The sequence below is a fragment of the Rhea pennata genome, chromosome 6 (genome assembly GCF_028389875.1).
Source record: "Rhea pennata isolate bPtePen1 chromosome 6, bPtePen1.pri, whole genome shotgun sequence".
Lineage (NCBI taxonomy): Eukaryota > Metazoa > Chordata > Aves > Rheiformes > Rheidae > Rhea > Rhea pennata.
Genome location: NC_084668.1, coordinates 22,652,111 through 22,667,107, shown reverse-complemented (window position 1 = coordinate 22,667,107; position 14,997 = coordinate 22,652,111).

Sequence of the window (14,997 nt, the reverse complement as noted above, 5' to 3'; positions counted from 1 at the left end):
CTGTGTTTTTCTGCCCTTTATCTAAAACCTCCTATAGAATCCATGACTGGAGACAGACTGCCGCCCACTGTCATTCTTTTGCTATCTTCATGGGAGACTGGTTCCTGCATAACATCTCTCCTTACGTTACTAGATGGTGCTATCAGTTTTGTGGGTTGCCTGTAGGTTTTCTGTGGCCATGAGGCAGATGCAGGACAGAAGTTGTCCTCCTGGTTGGCTGGCTCTCTGCTGCCAGCCCCCTCCTGCGTTGCCCCCATGGTCAGTTAGCGGATAGCCGCTGTCTCATACGCAGCAGAGACTAGCCATGCCTGCTGGCATCCTCCTCTCCTGCTGGATGTGCCTGCCAGCTCTGGCAGTTACTTTTATCCATAGCGTAGTAAAATTCTGCATTTCCACGTTAAGGGCCCAGGCTTCAGCTCCCTTTTCTCTCAGACTTTATTACTGCCTCCTGCTGCTGCTTCCCTGCCCAGGATGAATTTGTCACTCAGCCATGCTGTGACACTGATTGCTTGGAGATTCATTTCACCATGTCACACTCGCACTACACAGAGAAACTCAGGGGTCCCCAAGTAACAAAGCCATTTTCATAGAGGAATCTCAGATGAATTTTGGATCTCCCATGCACAAAACTTCTGGCTCTGACATATATCTTCCAGAATAGTCAAGCTGTGGATCTTCTAGGTTATTTTAAACTTTGACTTAGCTGATGTTTCATGTGCTGGCTTTAGAATTTAGTGGTTCGTGATGCCTCCACCTTTTCACTGCAAGACAAACAGCACATTTCCTTCTAGATTTGCGTCAGTCTTTCCCATCTAGGCCTGTTCATTTGGGGTTCTCAGCACAGATATACCAAACTTTAAAAGCATATGGTGCTATATTATTAAGAATTGAGTCCACACAACTGCAATGGGTGCAGTGTCATCAAGAGAAACCTTAGGGCCTTAGGCAATGTAAGAAGCTGGGCTGAAGAGCCATAACAAGATATTTTGCTCCCAGGATGTTCCCCTGCCTTCCTCAGAGGACCCCTCCACATACACACAGCCTCTGGACACTTTCCAACTCTACTCTGCTCCTGCTTCTTTCTAGACAGCAGGAGCAGATAGGAAGATATTTTCCCTGTGAGACTCCCTGCTCAGGCCTGTACATTCATTGTGTGCACATCAGTCTTCTTGTTGGTGCTGACCGTGCAGGAAGGTACTCGTCCCCTCAGCCTGTGGTTTCATGTCCCAGCTGAGGCCGCTTCTGGACAACCTGCCATTCTCCTCCTCCTCCGCTTGTGCCCGTGGTGCACACACCTGCTGTTTCCTTTCTGCTGGAATCTGTGCAAGCTTATAGAGACCTGATCCAGTGTGCAAAACTGATGAAAAAACAAAAGAGTAGCTTTTGGTTGGCTTAGTGCCCCCAGCTGCTATGTTGTAGGGTCAGTGCTGGGGCAAAGAGAAGGAGAAAGTGCATGATGTCTACTTTAGGCAGGAGATCGCTGCCTGTTTTAGCTGTATATGAAAGCATTCTCCATCTCAGTTTACTAATACCAGGTTTAACCTTAGCTACATCTCTACATATGGCCTTTCAGGTTTTTTGCACTGTAAGTCCATGCCTGGGAGTTGCAGACCTCCAGCAGAAAGAACTGCTTATTGGGATGTCAACAAAGAAAAAGAATCTGAGTTAAAACTTTCATTTGTTGAAGGCTTTGCTGGGGTATATTCAGTTTCATTACTTTGCCTTTGAAATTGAAGACCCTGGAATTACTGTTGCTGCAGCTGCTGTGTCAAAAAAAATCCCAAGCAAACATTGTAGTAGGATGCTTCTTTCCTCAGCCTCCATAAATTCTCCTCCATAAATTCTAGAGCATTTTTAGATCATACAGTGAATTTTGGCGACTATTCTATCTGACCCAGAGATTATAAAAGAGGTGAATGGCTCCAGAGCTACTAAACAGTTCGTTAATGGCAGGCATTTCCTTCTTGGAGTTTATGCTGGGTCAGAAGTAATAATGGTTAATGTGCTTTATTGAAGACATTAAATCCTCACTTCAGAGTGTTGCACAGCTCATCCTTAAAAAGCTATCCCTCAGCAGAGGTTACTATAATTTTAGCACTACATTACAGTGCAACACACTGTAAAATACCTCTTAGAGGCCCTTTGCCATGTCATTAAAGATGTTAAATTAAAGATCTGAACTTCTTGGCTTTCTCTGTAAAAATAGATGCGTATCTATTATCCCAAGCTTAATACTTCTGTCTATCACCACCAGAACCAAAAAGAAAAACAACGTTTTGCCCTTGAAAAGTTGCCATTCTGGTGAAAATTCACAATATCAATACTAATCTTTCACACACTTCAATCTAACCTCCAAGCCTGTAAAAAGCTTTAAAGCTGGAACTGGCCAAATAGCTCAGTGCAGTTTTTATGAGGGTAACCAAACTACCTAGTTTCCAGTAGATGGCAAAGCCCAAACTACCACATACAAAGTAGAAGGTGAAGAGAGAGAGACTCAGGGGCAGTGGCACTGCTGTGGCTGAATTGTGGCCCTGTGACCATTGAGAGCTGTGCGAGAGGCTGAGGAGGTGGAAGGAGAAGCATTCTGGCACTTCAAAGCAGCTGTTGCATCCGACTGTTTCTAAAAGGGAGTACGGATTATATGTGTTCTGACTGTTTTTCCAATAATGATGTGTTTTTGAGAGGAGCAATGCTCTTCATGTTTCCAAAAGATGCTAGTGGGGAAGCATGGCAACAGATTTTTCAGCTCCATGAATCAGCTCAGACTCTACCTCCTCTGAGAGTGGTCAGTACTGTTCTTTAGTTGTCAGCTTGTCCCTAATCACCTTTGGCAAAGCCAAATAAATTCTATTTCCCTGTTCTTCAGGAGACCTGTAAAAGAGCTTCATGACTGCTATTCCTTGCCTCCATATGGTGAGCCTAGAAATGATCTGCCATATTATGTCCATCTTAATCATACAGGACAATCCTTCCAGAGAAATATTAACCAGGCACCTCTCTGGCATCATCAGCTGCGTGCGTTACAGACCTGAGATGGTTTTTCTCAGTAAAATTAGCCTTACCATAGCATCTTAGCTTCCAGTCAAAATGCAGTATTCACATTAACTCCTTTTGGGCTGGTTCCACCTAGGTGATGAAGGATGTTCACTGTAGATGTCCATCGATTTCCGTTAAGGGCTGAACTAAAACACCAGATTTATCTGAGAAAGTATCTTTGAACTTGTTCCAAAATTCTAGAGATGAAAGCTAGTCTATAAAGAAAGAGAAGCATTTAAAACCCTCTTTAGTGAAAAGCACACAAAACTTGCATGGGAAATATGGAACAGAATTGCCTGAAAGTATCTCTTAAGACCTAATGACAACAAACTGCATTTGCAGAAATTAACTAACAAATATAACCTACCTGTTCCTTTCTGTGCGTATCTCAGCAGCTGCATTTCAAAAGTAATTAAAGTTAATGAGCTGCGCTTTGTGGTAGAATCGTGAAAACTTAATTGGCATAATTAGTTGTGAAATAGCAAGTGCATCTTCCTGGATAACAACATGTCATCATTTGATAAGAGTAGTAATGAATTCCCTAAATAAATCAGGGCCCTTCTAATATGTTAATAAAATAATGGAATAGAAGCCACACGTAGGTGCAAATAATGAATTATTAGTTTGAAGACTGCATACAATTGTCTGAGTAAGATGAATGTGGAAGAGGCCTTCTTGAAATTGTCAGTGAAGGGGCTTGGCTAAAATCCAATTCACAACAGTTGAAACAGCCACATCTGACCTTTGAACAGAATATGCTGCAGATGCTTTCAGTGCACGCCTGCATCCCTCCGCAGAGCAGAAAATACAGTTGTTGAAGAAAAGCGGCTCCTTGGCCCTCCTTAATCTCTCCCGTGTTATTGATGCTGGGCAAATAGGAATAGAGATGGACGGAGAAACCAAATCATGTGCAGCAGGAATGGAGCTATCGAAACATGGTGTACAGACCGACCTGTTTGACCTAAAGCATTTAGAAGCTAAGACAGGCAGAAAACAGTGATTTATTGTAGAAATGGCCCTAGAGTCAAACACAGACAAACATGCTAGAACAAAGCCTTTTTGGGGATTATTAAGAATCAGTAAATAGACCCATTTTGATTAACAGGTGTCTTTAAAATTAAATGAATACTGCTATAGGTATGTGAAGGTCTGTGTCCCCAGCGGATAAGGGGGTAAAAGGAATTGTCCCAGTGAGCGAACACTAAGGCAATAGTTTTAGGCAGAAATGGAGCAGCAGTGTTCAGTGGTTAAGAGGATGGGTCATAAGCTCTTGGTCTTAACGTCTTTTGTCCCTTAATCAATGTGTGACCTCATTCATTCCTGCTGTAATGTATTGACCAGCTTGAGGAACTGCAGGCTGGAAGCTCTCCTTGTTGTGTCTTGTCTGATGTATGTCTAAGAACAGCTCATCTGTAAGTGGTGTCCAAGGGGATTTAATCTCCCTTGCAAGTGCACAGGGAGCAAACTAGGGCTACCTGGAAGGCATCCACCCAGCTGTGCACCCTGAACACTTCAGATTTCACATTAGCAGAGGACATAAAGCACAGAACCTCCTGTTCTACCCAAGCTATCTCTAGCTTGTGCAAATGGTGGGTAAAAGTCTGCAGACACAGAGAAATCTTGCACTCATCCATTGGTAGTACTCACATACACTTGCCTCAGTCTTAATTTAGGAAGGCAAGGCATTTCAGGGCTGAGGTTGCCTAATAAACTATGAATGGTCAGCATGTGTGACAGGTACGAGGCTGAAGAACCTGTTCTTGGTCTGCTGCTGATGACAGCCACAAAAAGGCCATATTTTTTCTGGGTCTCAGATCATGTGTGAAATGTAAAGAGAAGTAACTGTAAATCACTTTGAATGGAAGCCAAGCATTAGTGAGTCTCAAACCAAATAACCACCTGAAACAAGGCAGCTGTGGTAAGATACTATGGTCTGATGCTCTAAAAGTTAATTAAATACAGGAATAATGTAGGGCTTTTTAAAGCTGTTTTTATGGTCATTAGTTGCTATGCAGCTAAGAAGGGAATAAAATGTAAGTGAAAGGCATTAGTTGGACAGCTTCCTCTCAGGCAGAGTCTTTCCAGTGACTGCTGCAGGGCTGACTCTCCCCTTTGCTCAGCAGGGCACCAAGAGACCATTCAAACGCAGAAAGCCTAGTCTTGAACTATTAACATTTACTGCTATAAAATGCCATCAATTTCCATTGCATTATCACTGATTCACACCAAGGTACAAGAGGGTGGGGGTGAGCAGGTCCTGTGAGATAATTAGAAATATTCAGCAGAGAAACAGCTGAAGCTAATAGGGCTTCAACTAAAACCTCTATGTTGGGGACACTGCGGCATGCACCAGCTCGTTACACCAGTGCAAGGGAAAGGCCTCAGTGTCACAGGACCAGACCTGGCAGAGCACATCTCTGTTAAGGGGGATGCACAGGTGACAGCTAGCCATCAGAATTGCTCTAGGCTTTTCTCCAGCTCTCAGCGTAGAGCACGCATTAGAGATGTCATCGGGGTTTTCATGCTCTGGTTATTATCAGGAACAGTTCCTCCGACTGCTCTCATCTGTGCAGAGGACTGCAGGTGCCACCAACAGGTCAGAGGGTGAGGGACTAGAAAGGTAATCTACAGCCCTCTTCCCCAAGTAAGTTGAGATCAGAATCAGTATTTTTATCTCAAAGACAAAATATTCAAATTCAGCAAAACTAATTTGTGGAAGTGCTATTAATGGAATACATAGGCAATTAACTAAAGGTTTCATAAATTTTCAGCTTTAACTTGTAGAAGTGATCAATTTGGCTGTGACATGGGTGAACTCTGCCTGTTTTCCCACAGATGTTGAAGGCCGAGTAGTTCTCTTAGAGTTAGGCACTGACTAATAGTTTTCAAACAAATCTGTAAGGAGCACAGGTTTGACAATTGTTTAGTGGTAGGTTCCTGACAGAATACCTTTTTATACCTGATGATCTTTAAGTGCTTTGTGTGGCCCCAGTGATTTTACCTGAGACAAAAGACCATAGATGAAACTCCAACATAGACATCATTTACTCCCACAAAGCTTTGAAAATGTGGGCCTTATTTTTTGAAAGGGTTTAGTGAAATGAATGTCCTCTGCTTCCAGAAGTTATGACTCTCAACTTGCAACCTCATTGTGCCATTTCCTATAGCCAGTAGACCCTGATTTCTGGCCTGAAGGACAGTGTTAAGCATTTTTACAGAATGTATGATGAAGAGCAAGCACAAACGAGGAGAATAAATTCACATACAATAAAGATGCCTTGATGAATGGTTAAGAAAGAGCACAGAGTTAATGACAAATGTCAGAATGTTTCAAAGATTTTTAACTGGGAAATAACACAATGCACACAAAAGCACAGACAATAGGTTTGCTTCACTATGAAAAAGAAATCTCCTTAAATTACACTGGGCTGAAAACAAAGTTCATAATAGGAACACTGATAGAATCTTAATTATAAAAGCACTTGCACAGAGTAAGGTCTGGCCACCTCATTTAGGAATTAGAATGCAAATACTTAAGAGGCTTAATAGGCCTGCTACTAGTCTGCTGTAGATAGCAGCTGGCTTTGAAAGTATTGTAGCTAGAGATGTTCCAGGAAAAGGGTTTATAATGGAGGATAAATGAAGTAATTTTCAACCACTTCATTACAAGACACTTACATGTGTTGTCAGTCATTTTTTTACCCAAGTGGTTAGCCAAAAATTTGAGGTTTTAGAAAACGCTTACAATAAGAGACCAGGGTGATAGTCTGGGGGTTGTTGCTACAGTCCTTTTTATTTAACAAGGACATGCTAAATCCTGGTTTCCTGCACATCATAAATCAAACAAGAAAAGTTTTTTGGTTCACAGAATCCCTTCTGTAGTGTGCTTGGGTGTTCAGTAATTTGTACAGCGATATGTACTATATCTGTTGCGGTTGTATAAGGCTTTAAATTCCTTTATCTTTGATGAAGAAGTTGGCTACAGTGTGCTTATGACAGTCTAGAGGTGAATCTGAAACAAAAACTCCAGGTTTCAATACGCCTAAACAAAACAAAGCAACAAAAAGGTCTGTCTGTGAATTTCCCGACTCAGCATTTATGCTCCAAGATAAAACAGCAGTAGGGCAGAAAAGCAAACCTGCACCTCGACTGAATTATTAAATTGCTGGGTTCTGCTGAGAGAAATGTAGAACAGCTATTTACGAAATCTTTCCTAGAAGAAAACAGTGCTGGAGCAAGGCTCTTGCTAAAGAGAGCTCAATTTAGAAGTGGGTCATACATTACAGCCTGTAGTTTTCCATCCTGAACAGTGCCCCGTTTACTGTTCCTGTCACACAGGTCAGATGTTTGACTCTTCTTGGCAGGAAGTCCAGAATGTTTCTGGCCCTACAGAGTTATTGCAGACACACTGAATGTTGAGAGAAGAAATTGCTCTTGGCTTTACAGGCTTGATTAGACAGGACTGACAAACCATAATTCTTGAATATCAGGGGTAAAACACACCCCTGTGACAATATCTCTGATATTTCCCTTCCTAGACTCGGCCTCAGTGCCCTCCTAGAGCACAGAGGCAGCCCTAAAGCCCTTGGAAGCAGGCCCTGCAGATGTATCACGCAGAGAGTTGCCTCCGCTGGAAAGCCTGGCATCGTCTTCTGTTTCCCTACGTACAGGACAGTGACCCTCTGAAACTGGCATTGCCCACCACAGCCGCTATATAAATGCTCTGGTATGCTGCAGATGTGCTGTCATTGGGCTTCTGCTGTTTTGTCTTGCCTGGGACAGATGAATGGGGTGAGAGAAGAGGAAATATAAAAGTCATGGAAAGTCCTTCTTTACAGAGAGAAGGAATAAACAGACATTATCATGGGGAGCTTGAGATATACAGGATAAATACCACACTTGGACTCCAACACAGGGATGAATTGAACCCATGGGTTACATGTGTTACTCACAAAGACTCCTCTTTCCAGCTTGTGGAGCTGCAGCTCTCAGGCAGCCCGTCGATGGGCGCTCATTAGTTACAGAAGAGCACATCCCTTCATCTTCTGGACAGCTACAAACTAAACACCATTAGCCTCTTTCCAGCCATGCTTGAAACAATACATTACTAGCTCGGAGAAGGCAATCTGCTTTAGCCGCAGGAAAGGATCTTTTTAGTCTTTGTTATATTTTGAGTTATTTTCATCCCTGACATGTGCTATGAAAGCTTCCATGCTGTGTATTTCTTAAGCTATTTCTAATCTGCCTTCAGAAAAAAAAAAAAAGAAAAAAAAAAAAGAGAGAAAAGAAGAAAAGAATCTCTTAACTCCTGCTCCTTTATCTTTTTTTGCCCTGAGAAGTCTTTCATGATTTATTCTCTTCTGCCCCAGTGGCTGATAACTTCTTTTCCTTCAGGCCTCAAGAAGAAGGATTCTTTTATCTTCCACAACAAGGAAGTATATCTTTTTTTAAGCAAAAGGAGGATCATCGTAGTGTTCAGTGTTATTTGTCACATCAGTGGGACAGAATGATGGCCCTGCTGGGACCTTGTGAACACACTTTATTTATTCTGCGATTAGATTCAGAGATTTGAATGCAATCAAACCAAGTGGCAACATAATGTAATGTATGCACTGGGAGAAACAATCCCTATTCTAACGCTCCTGAAATAACCCCTGTAAAATCCGAATAGGAATGCCATCTGATAGAATTACACTGCAGATAGAGTTCACTACAGTCAGGGCTTTTCTCTTACAGAGTAATTACTGGAGGAAATAAATTTGCTAAGGAGAAAGAGAAAGCTGGGGATTTAATCCAATCCTGTGAGCCTGACCATAAAGCAGTGTCATCCCAAGGAAATATCCTCTCTCTTTCCTCAGGAAGTTGACTAAGTGCTCTCTCTCTCAGGTACTAATTCGCGTAGCCAGAGGCTGGAGCTGGGGTTAGTCCTTCCTTCATTGGGTGTCTGAGTGCTCTTGGCACCATTCACAACGAGGAAATGCTACAGCATTTCCTGCGTGAGTTAGCAAAACCAATGAGTTTTAGGAAGAGAAAATATGCCAGAACTTACTTACACAGCAATCTAGATATGTTAAACTGAATTAACATAAAATTAATCACAAGATGCAGCATCCCTGAATAAGCATTTATTCAGCTGGTTTTCCATTTCACTGCAGGCCAATGAAATGCTCTGCTTTCTGCTATGTACTGAAGACAGCAGCAAAGGATGTCACCCATGTGTTGAGCTTAAGAATCAAATGAGCAGTTTGTCATCTGAAATGCCTGCAGGGAAAGCCCAGTGACACAGGGCAATAACACTTTTCCATGCTACTGACAAGAATGATTCAGTGGGCCTCACTAACGCAACCTGCTGCCGTGCTTTCCCCAGCAAGCATGAACTTTGGGAGATATGAGCTGGCAAGCCCAGCTGGGTCCCACTGGGATGTGCTAGAAGATATTTTATTTAGTCTGAGATTAAATTTGTAGGTTTTGATGCAGTCAACAGATCTGATGACTTAATGTACTAGCTGGGAAAATGCAGCCAATTTCTGAGGCTTCCCTTTCGTGCCTGCTGTCGCTTGCCGGTTTAGCCAGGTCATCAGCAGAGCACAAGGGTTGATTTCTGCAAGGATGAGAGTAACTCTCCGAGCGCAGTGAGCAGCTTTAAGGTTAGAGCACAGTGCAAAGGGTGTGGTGTTATTCGTAATGATAATGATTGACTCTCAGCCATTAGAGGGCTTCTTCCTTCCTACTTGCAGGAGTAGCATTTTGTAGTATGTCAGAGAGAACTGATGAGCAAAGCATTTACTAGGACTTTCAAAGATATTTCTGGAAGATCTTAGTAATATTTTCAAAGAGACAGCCACCACCTACCAAGTGTACTTCTCTGAGGGTCTTGTCTTGTCATGGTCTCAGACCCAGTCACCTGAGAGATGTTTTACATGGCTTTTAAAACTCATCACAAATATCAACATCCTAACCCCGAGCACTGCTGGGACAGGGATCTGGGCTGAGAAGCTGCTCAGGAAGATATTGCAGAGCAATATCAAATACAGAAAGAGCTAAATGACTGAAGAAAACAGAAAAAAAAAAAACAGATAATCTTTGGAGATTAAGACAGCATGAAGGGGAAAAGGCTGCCACCATAGACAGTAGTGCAGAAGAAATTCTTGCGGCCAGGAAACTAGCGGGCGAAAGGCAGTTTACCCGCTGGTTTAAAGGGAAGCCACAGAACTGCCCGGAGGCGGAACAGGGAGAGCTGTAAGAAAGAGTCAGAGACTGCAGGCCGAGGGCCTGGCCCAGCAGGGGTGGAGGAGGGCAGGCTGCCCCGTGGCACTGGGAGCAGCGTGGGGCGCGGGTCTGGATGCGAGCGCTGCCCTCGCCTAGACCCCTGGGCGCGCACCGCTTTCCTCTCCGTGGCCTTCCCTCCAGTTGGTGCCCCTCTTCAATGCCTACTGAAAGCCCAGTGCCATAGGCAGACTTTAAGGAGTTGCATTTTTCATATCAAAATATCAAAGGCAGGTGGACTATTTCCTTTACAAATCTTAGGTTCATATAGGCTGGTTTTGTCTGTTAAAAATATATTGTAAGATATACATTCCTGATTTATTAAGTTTAAGATCTGTTCCTTGCATTCTCCCTGGTAAAACTGGCTACTGTCTTTTGCTCTGGCTTTCCTTTGAAATGTCCCTCAGACAGAGGGAAAATGAGATCTGGAAAGTGACAGTCTCAAAACTGGAGCAGTGCAAATTGCAGTCAGGATGAAAAAACAGCTACACAGACATCTTGGAGATCAGAAAAGTGGCTCTGACTTGTTACTGAGTATTTTTCAGGTAGAACTGCAAAACCAAGAGTTGTTTCATCCCTTTTACACAACTTATTAGCCAAACTCCAGCACAATCAGAAATGGAATAACTGTCAAAGAGCTTTTGTAATAATTACTGTAGTATGGTAACAGTTTGCAAAACCCCACTCAGCTTAAAACAAAAATTAGTTTCTAGTTCCCTCAAAAAGTTAGGATTTGCGAAGTGTTTAGAATACCAATAAAGTTACTGAAACAAATAATTTTAAAAATCTTGTAAAATGACAATGCAATTTAAAAAGCCTTAATCAATGACAGTCATTCATCAGGTTGTCCAAGCACATCAGTCATTGAGGACCCCCATCTCCCTATCTCTTTTATAGCTTCTCTGACTCAATATGAGACTTTTCCAAGGATTAACACCCGTAAGAACATTAAGATGACTGGGGGAATACCCTTATTTCTCCATTATAAATACACAGTGCAATTCTTTGGCACTGGTGAAATATTTCCAGCATGTTTAATACTGTATCTGTTCAGGCCAAGCAAATACAAATCGTTAATAGTGCTAAATATTTATGATCCCATTTTATTGGCTCTTCTATGTTTTGGAAGGGAATGGAACTATGTCTCATTTTGACTCATCCCTGTCTACTGTGTTTCTGCTTTCTGTATATGTCTGTTTAAACATTATCAACCAGGTCTTCCTCCCCATCCCGCGTGGAATAAGCTGTTCCCACCCAGCAGTAGGTGTTAATATTTCTCCCTTGCGCATAAAAGGAAAACAGAGGCAGCAGCTGTCAGGATCATCTACCTCCACAGGGGACTGTGGCATCCCCCCCTTCTCATACCGTTAGGGGCAGCTGTATCACAGCAGCAAAGTCTGGCAGTTTAAAAGCTGTCGGATGTTTGGCCACAAAATATGACCCTAATGTCGTATGACCCATGATGCTGGCCCCCCGGGTGAGGGCAGAGCAAAGGGTGCAGAGGGTTTTTGGGGTCCCTCCAGCCATGCTCTTCCTCACGCTACCTCTGGCTAATCCTATGCCAGCCCACTCTGTTGCCCTTACTGTGGCGACGTTCCTTGTAGCAGAGGATCACAGCTCATTCTAGTGTAATACCTTTGGCCTCGGTTTTCCTTTGTGTAATTCCACTAGATGTCAATAGACATACACCAGAGTGAACTCGCCCTTTTGGTTTTAAGTTAGATTCCAAATTACCTCCTTATTTATGCTGTTAAGAGAGGCCATCATCAGATTACACCCTAACTGTATAAATTAGTAATGTTGTAATCTATTAATGGCTTATTTTGTTGCTCTTTTTCTTTAAGGGCAATCCCACTAAATCCCAGGAATTGGTCAACTGCAAAGTAATAGCAACCGTTACTGAACCATCAATTCAACAGCTGCATCTTCTAAAATCAAGCCCAGAGACCAACAAATAATACAGCCCTCATAATGCTAGCTGCAATTACAAGGTGGCATACAGAGCATGGGTACCTGTGGATCACATAACAAATATCTTCAATGTTTAAGGTCATTAAAAAGTTATTTGCACCATGTGGTATACAGCAAAAGATATTAAAATCAAGATTTTACAACATTTTATATATTGTTTTAACATTCTATAACAGTTATAAATTGTCCACACTATTAGAAAGTGATCCTTATTTAAGATAGCTAAATATTAAGGAATAAAATGGGTGAAACAAAGATTAACCTCTCTAAATAATTCCTCTCTATATCTTTCACTGGGCAATGTAGATAGTAATATTTGCACAAATCACTATTTAGAGAGGTAATATATGCTAGTAAACATTAAAAAAGTATTTCCAGTACCTATAGATGTAATGTGAACATACTACTAGAAAAATCCTATGTATTTAAAACTATAGAAATAAACAGTTATGGGCAGGTAAATATTTAAATATACTTCCCCATTAAATGTATTCCTACAAAATAGCATATTGTAAGCAGGAACCTAGTTCAGGTTATATATAGTGAATGTCACTTAAATTCTGCTGTCAAGTAGTATCTTGGTTTCTTTCGATTCTTTACTGCTTTGTAAATGGCTCACTCTTCAGCATGCTCTTTGTTTGCTTTTTGCTGGCTGGGCAATTTTACTGGGTTTGAATTGTCCCTGTACAGCTCTCCCTTGGCACACCACCAACCAGTTCATCTCTCTTTCCCTTTCATTCGTGCCCGAGGTGCCCGCCACTGTAAGGGTGTCTAAACTGATTTTATTTTTTTTCGACAGGAGTTCCTCCCAGTCAAACACAGAGGTAAAAGACTGGTCTTGTAGCCTCACAGAGGAACATTCCTGTTTTCTACCTCTCTCTCGCACACACGTGCACACATGTGCAAGCGTGCGCATACGCACATGCACACACGTGCGCACACACACACGCTTGAGTGGGTCTACTGTTCCTTTGAGTGGAAGTGCCAGGAATATACAGTGCTAGGAAGACAGATATACAAAGCATAATTTACCTTTAAAAAAATTTTTGGGTGTCCTGTAAGTGAAGAATAATTTGATGTTGCTACCCCTAGAGATGTAGACATGTATGTGAATTATGCCCACACAGAGGTTAGCTAGCTAGGTATATACATGAATTAGTAGTTCACCCTATAAACCCCAAATTGAGGATGTGTTCCTACATAGGGATCACTTGCATATTGGAGCTATTCTATTTGATTGGGTTTTTTTTTACTAAAAAATGAGACAGGAAGAGGCATTCCTGTAAGTTCAAGTCATGTACATTTTTCTGAGCATCCAGCCAAGTCTCTATGGCATACTCACTGATTTCAGTTCCTTCTTTTGGTCACTTTTGCAGCTTACTGGAAACAGCTCTGGACTGAGCTGCAGAGTAAATGAAAGAGTCTCCAAAACCCCTAGAGAGCATCCATTCCACCTCTGGAGTGCTTCCAGCACACCAGTAGCTGTATGGTTACGGCACTGCTGTGTACGGACAAGGAACATGAGATCTGAAGTCGTTCAGCGATAGCTAAGCATAATCATTGACATTACTGTCAGAGACTTTCTGGGAGAAAAAGACAACGTAAAATTAGACTTTTAGGGAAGACAAATTGTAGCAATTATGAGCCTGGTAGCTCTTTTTAAAGTAATGCTGATGTAGTCAAAGGGAAGAAATTTTGTTGGAAATTCTGAGTTTACTCTCAGCATGGGACACGACTGCAGCACTGGTTCCAAGGCTGCAATCCAAATGTGGTGTGTACTCACTTAATAAAACAGAGGGAGCTGCCTGATGGCAATTACAGTTCTCACAGCTAGGGAGCCAGGTCAAGCACAAATTAGCAATCTGACTTCTGATCACATCTTGCAAAAAGGCAGGCACGATACCCTTTGGAAGTCAAGAGAATATGCATTGCATTATGCTATATGATGACAAGGCCAGTAATAAATTTAAACTTTAAATAAATTTAAATAAATAAATCTAAATAAATTTAATTTAAATAAAATTTAAATTAAATGATTTTAAACATATAGAGTACTCACATTTCACTAGACTAAAAACAACTTAAAAACTCCCTAGGATTTTTATTTTCAGTGTTTACAGCAAGGAAAATAAACCTGGTTCTTTTCAAGTTAATAAAGTCTCTCTCTTGAAAAATACATTAGAATAATTGAAGATCTATAAGGATGCAAAAGAGTATAAAGAAATATAATGGCCCTGAAATATAACACAATGAAGTAGAAGTAGAAAAAAATGCAACCAACATAAATGAATGCACCAAATTATTGGAGGAGCTTACCTACTGCCAAATTAAAACAATATATTTTTAAAAGTCATAGTTAAAGCCAAGACAAATGGGTCTAAAATAGCAAAGGACTGTGTGAACTACTATTATTAAGAAAAATTAACAACACTTTAATCCAACAGTTATTAGTAAGCAGTCAGTTTTTTGGAGATGTCAAGTGCTCAATACAACAAAACCAAGAGCTGAGCAGATCTAGGACTGTGCAGCGGTAAAGCCTGTTTCTGCTAGACCTGGAGGTCACAGCAGTCAGCTACAGCAGCTGTAGGCTCTGAGCCTGTCAGTTTGGTCCTGGATTCGGCAGGTCTGTCCTCCAGCGGCTCTGGAGATCAGAGCAAGAGGAGGCGGCTGTAACTTGCAGAAGGCTCCAAACCCCCATGGCTGGCAGGGAGCACAGGCAGAGCC